Raw genomic sequence first — 12227 nt, forward strand, 5'->3', positions numbered from 1 at the left:
CCATATTTTGATGACGTCTTGGTGTCTGCAGACTCACACCAGCAGCTGTTCGAGCGCCTCCGTGCCGTGCTGACCAGGTTCCAGGAGGCCGGGCTCAAGGTAAAGAGGGACAAGTGCCAGATCGCCGTTCCACAGGTAGAGTTCCTGGGCTATCTTATCGATGCCTCCGGTCTTCATCCAACCACATCCAAGATCCGCGCTATCCAGCAGGCCCCCACCCCAAAGAACAAAACGGAGTTGCAGGCATTCCTGGGGCTGCTGAACTTTTATAACATGTTCCTGCCCCACAAAGCCACAGTGGCTGAGCCTCTTCACCGACTCCTTAGCACTAAGACGCCTTGGGCCTGGGGTCATCGGGAGACGGCGGCCTTCAACGCGGTCAAGGCTCTCCTTTCTTCAGACAGTGTGCTGGTACAGTACAGTGAATCCAGGCCGCTGGTCCTTGCCTGCGACGCCTCACCTTTTGGCATCGGTGCTGTCCTTAGTCACCGTTTTCCAGATGGAAGAGAAGCACCGCTCGCCTACTTTTCCAGGACACTATCTCCGACGGAACGGAATTACAGCCAGCTCGACAAGGAGGCATTAGCACTTGTGGCTGGAGTGAAGAGGTTCCATGAATACCTCTATGGCAGGACTTTTGACCTCATCACTGACCACAAGCCACTCCTGGGCCTCCTCGCCGGTGATCGTCCAACTCCACCGGTCCTCTCACCACGCATGCTGCGATGGACTGTTTTCCTGGCTGCCTACCACTACCGGCTCATCCATCGCCCGGGGAAATCGATGGGCCATGCCGACGCCCTCAGCCGTTGCCCTCTTCCAGCATTTGTGGAAGACCCGGCTCCAGCTTCATCGCTCCTTCTGATTGAGGATCTTCCGGCAGCGCCTGTATCGGCTGCCACTGTGGCCTCCGCATCTGCCCAGGATCGCACCATCAGCCGGGTGCTCAACTGGGTGTGGAGGGGGTGGCCACAAGGGCCTGTTGCATCGGAGTTCCAGCCCTTCGCAACCAGACAACATGAACTCTCAGCTCATCGCGGCTGCCTGCTGTGGGGAGACCGCGTCGTGATTCCCCAGGGACTCCGTCAGCGCGTCCTGGAGGCTCTGCACGTTGGCCACCCGGGAATTGTCAAAATGAAGGCGTTGGCTCGGTGTTACGTCTGGTGGCCTAATATGGACGATGCCATCACTGCCTGGGTGTCCGCCTGTCAAGCGTGCCAGGAGTCGAGGCCTGCACCACCGGCAGCTAAGGGACACACCTGGGAGACGCCAAAGACACCCTGGTCGAGGGTGCACATTGATCTGGCTGGCCCCTTTCACGGCCGGACCTTTATGGTAGTGGTGGACGCCTATTCCAAATGGCTGGAGGTCGCCCTGATGCCCTCCACCACTACCGAAGCTGTCATCCGGGTGCTGCGAGGCCTGTTTGCAACGCATGGGTGTCCTGATGTCCTTGTCTCTGACAACGGACCGCAGTTCACGTCAGGCACGTTTGAGCGGTATCTTTTGGGACTGGGCATCCGCCATGCCCTAACGGCACCCTTTCATCCATCCAGCAACGGGCAAGCGGAAAGAATGGTGCGCTCGACAAAAGAGGCACTGGCGCGCCTGGACCGGGGAGACTGGCATGAGCGGGTCGCCGAATACTTGTTCGTGCAACACATCACCCCTCATGCGGCCACAGGGAGGAGTCCTGCTGAACTGCTTATGGGCCGCCGCCTCAGGTCACCGCTCGACCGGCTACACCCAGACTTTGCCGTGGCTGAACCCCCAGGCTGTGCCAACGCACCACGGTCATTTGTCCCAGGAAACCAGGTCTTTGCCCGGAACTATGTGGGGGACATCCCTTGGGTGCCAGCCACAGTAGTGGGAGTCACTGGACCTCGCTCGTACCAGGTGGCACTCGAAGATGGACGCTTGTGGCGACGGCACATAGACCAGCTTAGGCGCAGGGTTGGGGACTTGGACACTACCGAGGTGCCCCCAACTGCGCTTGCGGCTCCAGAAGAGACACGTACAGATGGCGAGGCCCCACCTACACCTCCCTCGCAAGCTGCCAGCGTGGAGCCGAACCAAGCCGTTTCAGAACAGACTCAGACCACTCCACTTGCGGAGGCTCCACCCACAGCAGCGGATCCAGGGGAGTTGGTTCCAACGCCACCTAGGGTCGCACCACAGCCTCAGCGAGAACTGTGTGGCCCTCCGGACTTGGCTACCAGTCCCCGGCGGTCTGGCAGAGTTTCCAAGCGCCCAACTTATTTAAAGGACTATGTTGTTGGACAGGTATCACTGTTGGTCTAAGTATGGGAAATGTAACCGATATGCTTTTGTGCTTAATTGAACCATTACGCGTAGTGCTGTATATAAGGAAACCATTACGATTGTAACTAACGCCTTATCTCGGTGGGGAGGGGTGTTATGTAGTGTAGTTTCACCCTGGGCCAACGGGGATACTGTATATAGTTTTCACTCAGGTCTGTAGATAGTTTTCACTCAGGTCCGCGTCTGTTATTTTAGGCGGGAACTCTGGGCTGTTGTGGTTACAATGTTGACAGCCGGCTGCCTATAAATACAGGCCGGCTGAGCTGTTCGCAGTCAGTTCTATTCCAGCTTACCATAATAAAGAGCTACTTGAAGAAATCGCTGTGCCGGCTGCTATGTCAACCCACGACCTAACAGGACTCACCAAATGTGTTGCTGGAGTCTAACTCCCATCAGCCCCTGCCAGTGTAGCCAAAGGTCAGGGATAATGGGAAATGCACTCCCATGGCTACCACTCTTGTAGGCAGTGCTAGGCTACACGGACCAAGGATCTGACTTAGTAAACGGCAAGTTCATAAACATCTATTGGTCAAGCACACAGTACAGCTCTGGAAAGGTTATATAAGCATCTAGTTACACTCACCCAAAATCTGCTTCCTTTCCCCAAATTGTCTCTTTTATTTGGAAGTTGTTTCTCAAAGAGATTATAATAGATTAGGAGTCATAATATAATATTAATAATCTAAATACATGTCTTGAACTCTTCACTGAAGGCGCTGGGCTTCTGAGCGCTTGTCTAACGTTAGAACCATTTCTGGTCATAAGGAAAGGATATTGATATAGTTTGGGGTTCAGTCTTTTTGACATTAAAAACAACAAAACCCCACAGTTGAGTCATATCTAAAGAGGCATGAATTTGTATACATCATTAACAGTTCAAGGAGTTGTTTGTGCGACTGTGAAAGCAGACATTTCTCCACATCCTGATATTTGGATAAGCAAGTTACTCATTTTAGCTATTTGAGAATGATGATTATTAAAGCTATTCTATAGAAATATTCAAGCTAATTGGCAAGTGTCTTGGAATGTCTTGCTCTTGGGGGTATAAATAAATGAATGGGATTCTGATGCTTGGACAGATAATAATTTCTCTTTCCTTCCCCTCTCTCCCTCCCACCACCGACTTGTTGAGCCTCAACACTCAACGTTTGGTGGGTGGGATTGAGGACATTTTTCATTTACAGTTCCTGCAATGAAACTAACATTACTTAATCTTATTTCCTGTAATGAGGCCATTAAGGTTTTCCCCCCCGAGGTACTTTTATCTCAGCATTATCTCAACACTGATCTACAGGGGCAGACTTGGATAATATGGTGCCCTGAGCTGGGGCAGAATTTTGTGCCCCATCCCCCCCCCCCAATATTTCTTATTTGCACAAAAAATCATTTTGGTACAGTTGCTTTTTAATAATAGTAATAATAATAATAATTTTTATTTATACCCCACCCTTCCCGGCCAAGACCATGCTCAATGCGGCTAACACCGAATATAAATACAGTAAAAACATTTAAAAAAACAACAACCAAACAAATAGTTGATTAAAATATAAATATAAAATATAATTTTTAATGAATTTTATCAGTACAGTGGTACCTCGGGTTACATACGCTTCAGGTTACATACGCTTCAGGTTACAGACTCCGCTAACCCAGAAATATAACCTCAGGTTAAGAACTTTGCTTCAGGATGAGAACAGAAATCGTGCTCTGGCAGCGCGGCAGCAGCAGGAGGCCCCATTAGCTAAAGTGGTGCTTCAGGTTAAGAACAGTTTCAGGTTAAGAACGGACCTCCGGAACAAATGAAGTACTTAACCCGAGGTACCACTGTGGTATAAATACAGTATAGGGATGATGATGATGATGCGCCCCCTCAGCTTGGCACCCTGTGTGGGGGAAATGCCCACACAGTTGTAATTGCCGATCAATATTGTTAAACGGACTGACAGTGTCTTTCAAGAGTTTCCCGTAGGGTCCACTTCCAGCCCAACTGGAAAATGCTGGACATTGAGCCCAAGACCTTTACTCAGCAGATGCTCTACCATTCAGCTACAGTGGAGTGGGAGAGAAGGATATGTCAGTATTCTGGTAGGGGCAGGTGCTGTTATGCCAAAGCCCCTTTGTTTCCTCAACATGCTCACAGAAATGATACATAATTTGGGAAATGGGGGGAGCTGTCCTCTGCTCCTCCTACCATGCCCACAGCAAAATGGCAGGGCAATGGATATGGTGGAAACTCTGCCAGCAGAGTTTTCCCGTTTCCACCATAAATATGCAGTCAGATTGCCCAGTAGGCTTGCAACCCTATGCACATTTACCTGGAAGCAAGTACCTGGAAGCAAGTGGGTCTTGGTTCTGGGTAGACATGTCATGTTCACATCACCTGAAAGCCAGGTAGCCCTAGAAAATTCATTTTGTTACTGGATTAGTTTGCACTATGAATTTTAAGACGGTGGGGGGAGAACATCCCACCATCAAAAGGCACCTTCTAACAACCCCCGACTGATTTGTCTTCTCTATGTTTGTATTTTTAGAGTTGCATCTATTTATTTTGCTGACTAAAAATAATGGCCTCTCCTACTTTTCTAAGCGTTGCAAAGCCAATAAAGTCCTTGGAGACTCAGCTAGATTGCGTTCAGCTTTTGTATGCCCTCTACGGGATTATTAATTAGCAGGGAATCAAAGAGTCGTTATTGCTGAAGACGAACGGGCCAGAAAGAACTCAGTGTCTCTTTTGGATCTCCTGCTTCAACTAGCAAGCTGGGACTTGTGGAATTGATGTTCTTACCAAAGGATAGAGCACGTTCAATCTGGAGACACTGAGAGATAACAGCACAGTATCTCAGAACATCTTTTTTTAACAACCGCATTCTGGAATTGCACATCCATGTTGTGTGTTCAAAATGTAGAGTCTATGGCTATGTAACCTTCAGCTCTGATAGTGTAACACTATGCTTTTTTAAAAAATAATTTCTTTTAGTGGTGGTTGCCCATAGATAAAGCTGTGTACAGGAGCTCCGTGTTCCTGAGAAATTTCAAGGAGGTCCTTGAGATACAATTTTAGAATCCACTCTAGAAAAGAGCAAAGTCAGTCGTGAAAATTTCCATGGACAAACTGGAGTGGTAGTAAAATATTGATAGCATATTTTAAATTATACCTAAATATAAATTTCAGTTTGCTCAGTTCTCAATCTGCTGCCTGGTTTCCAACTTGCAGAATTCCTAAATTGGTTGTTGGTCAAATCTGGGGTTTGTTATTTCTTGATGGAATACATGGCTTAATTAATTTTTTAAAACGTACATTTGAGATGAAGGTGCCTTCCTATTTCCTAAGAACAGAGATTTGAACATATTTCTCCAGGAGGCTCCTTTGGGGAGATATTGGTGTCTTCCACTGTCTTGCCCACAGATGAAAACTCCTTGGCTCCTTGTGCTGCGCTATGGTCCTCACCCTCTGCTGGCAGCTTGGCAAGCCACTGTGATTGATTGATTTGATAACTGGAAGTTGCCAAGTCAAACGAAGCATATTCAAAGGCAGAAATTCACTATGTACACACAGCAAGTGCTGGGACATCCTTTGGGGGGAGCGCAGGCTACGCGACCTTCTCCCAGTGCCATGCACTCTTTCTTCCCTTGTTCCAGCCACTGTCATGTTCAGGTATGCAATGGCTTGTGATACCCATGCTAAGTTCTGATTTGGCAATTTTGCGGAGCCAAGACAAAGGCTTATGTAGTAGTTGCTAGGCAACAGGAAGGGACCTTCAGGAGCTGATTGGTTGGTTCCCTCTTCTGGAGGACAAATGCCCCATTTGCTTTCTAAGTGAGTTGGCCTTGGGCTGACGCATAGCGATATGAGATATGAGCTAAGTATTCAGCAGCTTGGGGGAGAAGGAAGGAAGGAAGGAGGGAAGGAAGGAAGGAAGGAAGGAAGGAATGGGACCATTAGCTAGGTGTTCTTTCAAAATGCCACCACATCTCATCTGGTCTCAGCAAAGTATGGAAATTCTATAAAAGTAGTTTAACGATAAGTGCTTGCTAAGTGGCTTCCAAACTAATCATATATCTCCTCGAGGTTTTTTTCTTTTTATTATTTCTCTGCAGTTCATTCCATTAGTAGATTACATGTTTGCTTATTCTGGGCTAGGAAATTTGATCTTTGCAAGAAAAATCAATGAGTGGCTTTTCTGTTATTTAGCATAATGTCAATATAAGGTGTACAATAGCATAAGGATTACAGAAAGTCTTTCTGCACTCACTGACTCAGAAGACTAATCAATAGTTCCCAAAAAAAGCAGCTGGGTGTCGGGTCAGCTGCCTAGTGGTGTCAGATTCAGACTTGTCATTAGCCTGAAATATCTCCCTCTTTACAATATTGTTGCTCCTATGTGGGGGCATAGCAAGAGCATTCCTATACAGTGGTACCTCGGTTTAAGTACAGTCCGGTTTAAGAACAATTTGGTTTACAAACCCTGCAAAACCGGAAATAGTGTCTTGGTTTGAGAACTTTACCTCGGTCTAAGAATGGAATCCGAATGGCGAAAGGGCATCGGTGGTGGGAAGCCTCATTAGAGAAAGCGCACCTCGGTTTAAGAACAGTTTTGGTTCAAGAACGGACTTCCGTAACGGGTTAAGTTTGTAAACCGAGGTACCACTGCATTAAAGTGTTCCAGTTCTAAGTCCGACTTAGCCTAATGTATCCCCATCCACAAGCCACATGCTGTTGATTCCAGTGACCTCCTCTGCGTCCAGGCACTTTGAGCAGAAAGAGCAACCTCGAAGTGGTGCAAGGAGAGGGGCTCAGTCACTGAGTCCTGTCGCCAAGGCAGGCTCTAACGCAGCATTTCCTATCCCCCTTCCTTCTTCCTATCAACCAAGCCATCTACAGTGACAAGTGTTCTCACTGAGCCTTTCCTTCTTCTCTTTCAGGGAAGCGTTATGGGGGCTAAAGGCTTAATCTCATGGCTGATCCTACATTTCTGTATCCATCACTCTTCCCTGCCCCCTCTGGCTGCTTCGGCAGCTGCCCTGCCAACACCACTGCAACTATTCTTTTAACAGATTATTTTATCAGAGAGAAAAATATGATTAAAAAAAGGCAGCCAGGCAGCCTCTGTGTTCACACCAATGCCGGTGGACAATAATACATGTGATTGTGCTATATGGCACAAAAGAGAGAGGAAGCTGAGAACGTTCTGCCTCTGTTTTTCTTTAGTTTGCTTCCACCGCATGATAACGGTGGCTGAGGAGGTTCAGATGCAAACCTCATGCAGTTGTGTCAGGGCCATATCTAGGTTTCAGAGTGGTGGGCGGGTCTTGGCAAGTGCTCTCCTATAGACCTCTGTCCTTTGTTAGTTGGCCCACCTGGCAGCAGCAGACCAGCACCACCATTTTATGGCAATGCCCTGGAGTGATCTTGCATTGGGGGGCATTGTTGGCTGAGACTCAGCTGCCAAGTGCAGGGATATTCGAGCTGGTGTCAGTGCCAACAAGCCCTGCCAGGATGCTGTGACCTGAAGATGTCTGGGTGCCAACACTGGGCCCTGCCACAGGGTATTGGTGAAAGGAAAAGGAAAGATTTTGGGGGTAAATATACAAAAATTTCAATGCTGTGATGTAGACAAAGTTGCATCTTGAGCCCATGGAAATCTTGGAGACTGTTGCTTGAAGCGCTATCCAGTTTCCCAGGAACAATATATGTGGAGGAATATATTGCATCAAAAATGCAAATGTACAAAATCGTCAAATGCAAAAAAAAAATATCCCTATTTATGTGGTTACTGCTTTTTCAAGGAACACTTGAGGGGTGTGGGGAGGGGACTGATTCACAATAAACTGACTAAAAACACAGCAATTGTTTTAAAACAAGAGATGAACAAGACAAACAGAAGAGGGTATAATTTATCTGCTGTAGAAAGGAATCCAATCTGCAGTATAATGTCACACTATAAGTACCCAGAAACTTGACTTTGGCTCACATGGACTTAATGGGGAAGATCAATGAACATTAAGGATGCTTGACTTAGTTCTTTGCAAATTCCAGTTAAGAGCTGGCTATGATCAGCAGCAGATGGACTAATGTGTGCAGATTGCAACACATCTATCCTTCAGATTTTGTACTTCTCTGAACTTTGCAATGCAGTTCTTGGCTTTAACAAAGATGTACTAAAATGCATGTAAAATACATTTAGGATAAAATACATTTATGTATTTATTTCACAATTTTATACTGCTTGATTGTAGGGGGGGAAACCCCTCAAAGTCGTTTGAAATAGTTACTTTGAAAGAAAATGCATACTTTTATAAATGTGTATTTTCCAAGACAATACGTTTATATAGTACTTACTTAATTGGCAATTGAGTAGTAGCCTACCTTTCTCACCTTAACAATATGACCAGGATCTGTTTCTGATGTCCAATTAGCCTTCCCAAATAACTGTTTTCCCAAATTACTGTTCATGTCAGTAGTCTAATTGCATTAGGAGCAGGAAATAGGAGCAGCAACCCCTTGTGCAAGATTGTATGTTCCTTTCCGTTAGCTAGAAAAATCGCAGCAGGAATAGAAAGTTGCTTCACGTTACGCAGCTCAGATGAATAGACTGCTCACGCAAGCAGAGATTTGTGGCAGCAAAGGCTGATCTGATCATTGGAAGTGACTCAGACTTCGGTTTAAGGAGCCAAATCTTTTATGGAATATAAAGTTCAGAACACCACTGAAGAGTATTAATTTTGCAATTTGCAACAAGAGGAGCTGAAAATGAAATGCACACGCGCGTCTACAGGCAAGGGAAAACAAAGCGACACTTCCCATGCTACTTCCATCAGGTCACTTGAGTGCTGATATACAAGGGGCATTTTAGAATAAAGACATTTCTCTGACAGCACATACAAATGAAACAAAAATTGGCCTGAGGCTGGGATGCCAGAATCTAAACAGAGAACAAGGACTTGGCAAAGATGCTAGCTTAATACACCAGAGAAATAGAGCTAGGATAATTTGCAGTGTGGGTGCTGAAAAGATGAAAGGGGGAAGGTATAACAAACCCTAGGAACTAAAATAGGCTTTATAGGCTGCAAAACGTGCCCCATAAACATGCCTCATAGCAAGTGAACTAAAGGATGACAACTCACTGCAGCATTGTAAAGGGTTTTAAAAGACCTAGATGCTTTCCCAGCTAACATTCTCCTGAAACAAAAAGGTATGAACTTTTCCACCCGGCAGATGAGCAAAATCCTGCAAAACCCAAAGAGTAAAACTTGGTCCATTCACATTTCAAACCTGAAAGCCCAGTGAGAAATATATCAGTGTGGGGAGGGCAGGCTTGCTTGGAAAGGGCAAGGAAGTTGCAAAAAAGGAATTCAGTGAGTGAATGGCAGGATGCAGCATATTCCAAAAGCTTTGACACCTGCTTTTGGGTATGTTGTAAGCAGGGGCGAAGGAAGGCTCTCTGGCACCTGGTGTGGGGTGTTGAGGGGCGGGACAAACCACCCACAGGGGCGCCACTACGTATGGCACACACGCATGCGCCATACGTAGCTGCACCACGCATGTGCCGTATGGATGGTGGCAGGATCCACCACTCATGGCTGCAGCGGTGGCAGCGGGATTCTTCGCTTGCAGCTGCAGCGCTGGCGGCAAGGTCCTCCGCTCGTGGCGGTATCCTCTGCACACAGCTGTGGGGCGAGCCTCCCGTGGGGTGCCTTCTTGTCACCCCCCCCAGAGATGGCACCTGGGGGGGACCGCCCCCCCTTCTTCCACCACTGGTTGTAAGAGGCATGGAATATTTCTACATTTGCTGGTGCTAAAAGCAGCATGCAGGTTTTGGGTGTGGGGGGAGAGACAGAGGTGTGTGTGTGTGTGTGTGTGTGTGTGTGTGTGTTTACAGGGCCATTAAATATATACATGTGTGGTCCACGTCATGACTAAGGAGAAAACACACAAAAACCATGGCAAACTATGCATTTAACATAGAATATACAGTTCTAGAGCTCAGGACTCATCTTTCTCCAGAGCAGCAGGTATCAGTTCCCCAACCTGAACCATAGCTGTCAACATTTCCCTTTTTTTAAGGGAAGTTCCCTTATTCCGAATAGGATTCCTCACAAGAAAAGGGAAAAGTTGACAGCTATGCCCTGAACACTTCAATTCCAAACCATATATCATATTTCAGTATCCCTTTCTAGTGTGAAGGAAGTGCTTGTGGTTTTGAGAAGCACCCCTTTAGCTCATAAATGAATAGGGGGAAATTAGGCTGGGCAACACTGTATTATGAAAATCCTGGATCCTAGGCTAGGGCCTTGTTTGGCTGCTCAGTGGTCCTGGCAGGTGAAAAATGGCACCAACCTATCAGGAAAAAATCAGTCAAGTAAAGGGCCACATACAGACCGTTTTTGAAACCCTCTGACGGACTACTTGAATGGCTCTCCTTGGCTACCAGTAGCGTGTGGAGCACAGTTTGAGAACCTCTGAAGTACAGTACATTCCATCATCATCGTTTCTCAGAATCCCCCGGGAAGATGAGTTTATTGTTAAGCAAGTCTGGGAATTGTAGTTCTGTGAGGGGAATAGTGGTCTCCTAACAGCAACCCTTAACCACGGCTCCCAGAATTCGTTTTGGGGAGCTGTGACTGTTTAAAGTGGTATATTACTGTTTTAAAAGTATAATGCGGATGGTTCACGTGTGGAAGCTTGGGCAACAGAATTTCTGTTCATTTCCATCTCTGAAAGGCTGGAGACAGCACCTGTGCTACCCTGATAGGTTTTTTTGTTTTGTTTTACTTTTTCCATAACACGCCCCTTTTCTGCCAAGCAGCTCAAGGCAGTGCACATGGTTCTTTCCCTGCCTTTTTATTCTCACAACAACCCTGTGACGTAGGTTAGGCTGAGAAAGAATTACTGGCCCAAGGCCAGATAGTGAGCTTCATGGCTGAATGGGGATTTGAACCTGTGTTTCCCAGGTCCTGTTCCAACACTTACACAACATTGAAATGAACCTGTGACCTAACTAACTACATGGAGAGAGGAATTGCTTTTATGGTGTAAACATATATTTCGTCCTGTTGTTACTTATGGTCTAATATGATTTGCAGGGTTCTCCCCCCCCCCCCAAAAAAACACCTTCCAAATCTTGTGTACTAGAAGGAAAAGTGGGATGATCTACCAGGAACAGCTTTCGGAGAGCGAATTATCTGTTTCCAGTCTTACTCTAACACTCACCCACTGCTTTCTTTCCTATTCTAGGTGCTGCTTTGTTTTTAAAAAATCTTACACTACATCCTTCCTGCTCACAATGTGCCTTTTGCTACCACCTTTTATTTCTAAATTCACAACATCTGAACAGACTTATCCATCCCTTTGAAAAGGCAACAGGGGACTTTATACAGCTCCCCTGTAATAAGCTCTGCAGTTTCAGAATTATTACACATTTTGAAATGAGTTCTCTTCTTTGTCTTTTAAAAAGAAAATAAAAAATGTTTATTATTTTCCCCAGTTTCATATTTATAAAAGAATGAAAGCCACAGTTCTGAATTATCTATAACTTGATTTTCTTTATTAATAATAAAAATTGGTAACAGCTTATCAGATACTTGCATAGACATGCATAATATATGTGGTGAAACATGCATTCTCTGCCTGCACACGCGTCTTGATAATGCACTTTTTGAAACAAAAGGAATGGTAAAGGCTATTGTGGTAGAGAAATGCTACTACGGAGAGCTGCAGTTAACATGATTTTACTAGGGTTTCCAAACCCTTGAAATAATAATAGTCATAATAATGTCATCAGGGTCTGCGGACACATATTATTTCCACCATAATAAGAGTTTGTTTTCAGCACTCTGGAAATCATCGTTCCTGTCGAACGGCAGTGAAAGCTTCCTGGGCAAGACTTCGGAAATGGTTATATAAC

The 12227-nt window shown here is 46.0% G+C and overlaps 1 long non-coding RNA gene across 1 annotated transcript in view; it reads left to right on the forward strand.

The window, feature by feature from the left end:
* Positions 1–12227, forward strand: part of LOC308482320 — a 34345-nt gene that overhangs the window by 7932 nt on the left and 14186 nt on the right. The window lies entirely within an intron of this gene.

This window comes from Podarcis pityusensis (genome assembly GCF_964106645.2).
Source record: "Podarcis pityusensis genome assembly, chromosome: 7".
Taxonomy (NCBI): Eukaryota; Metazoa; Chordata; class Lepidosauria; order Squamata; family Lacertidae; genus Podarcis; species Podarcis pityusensis.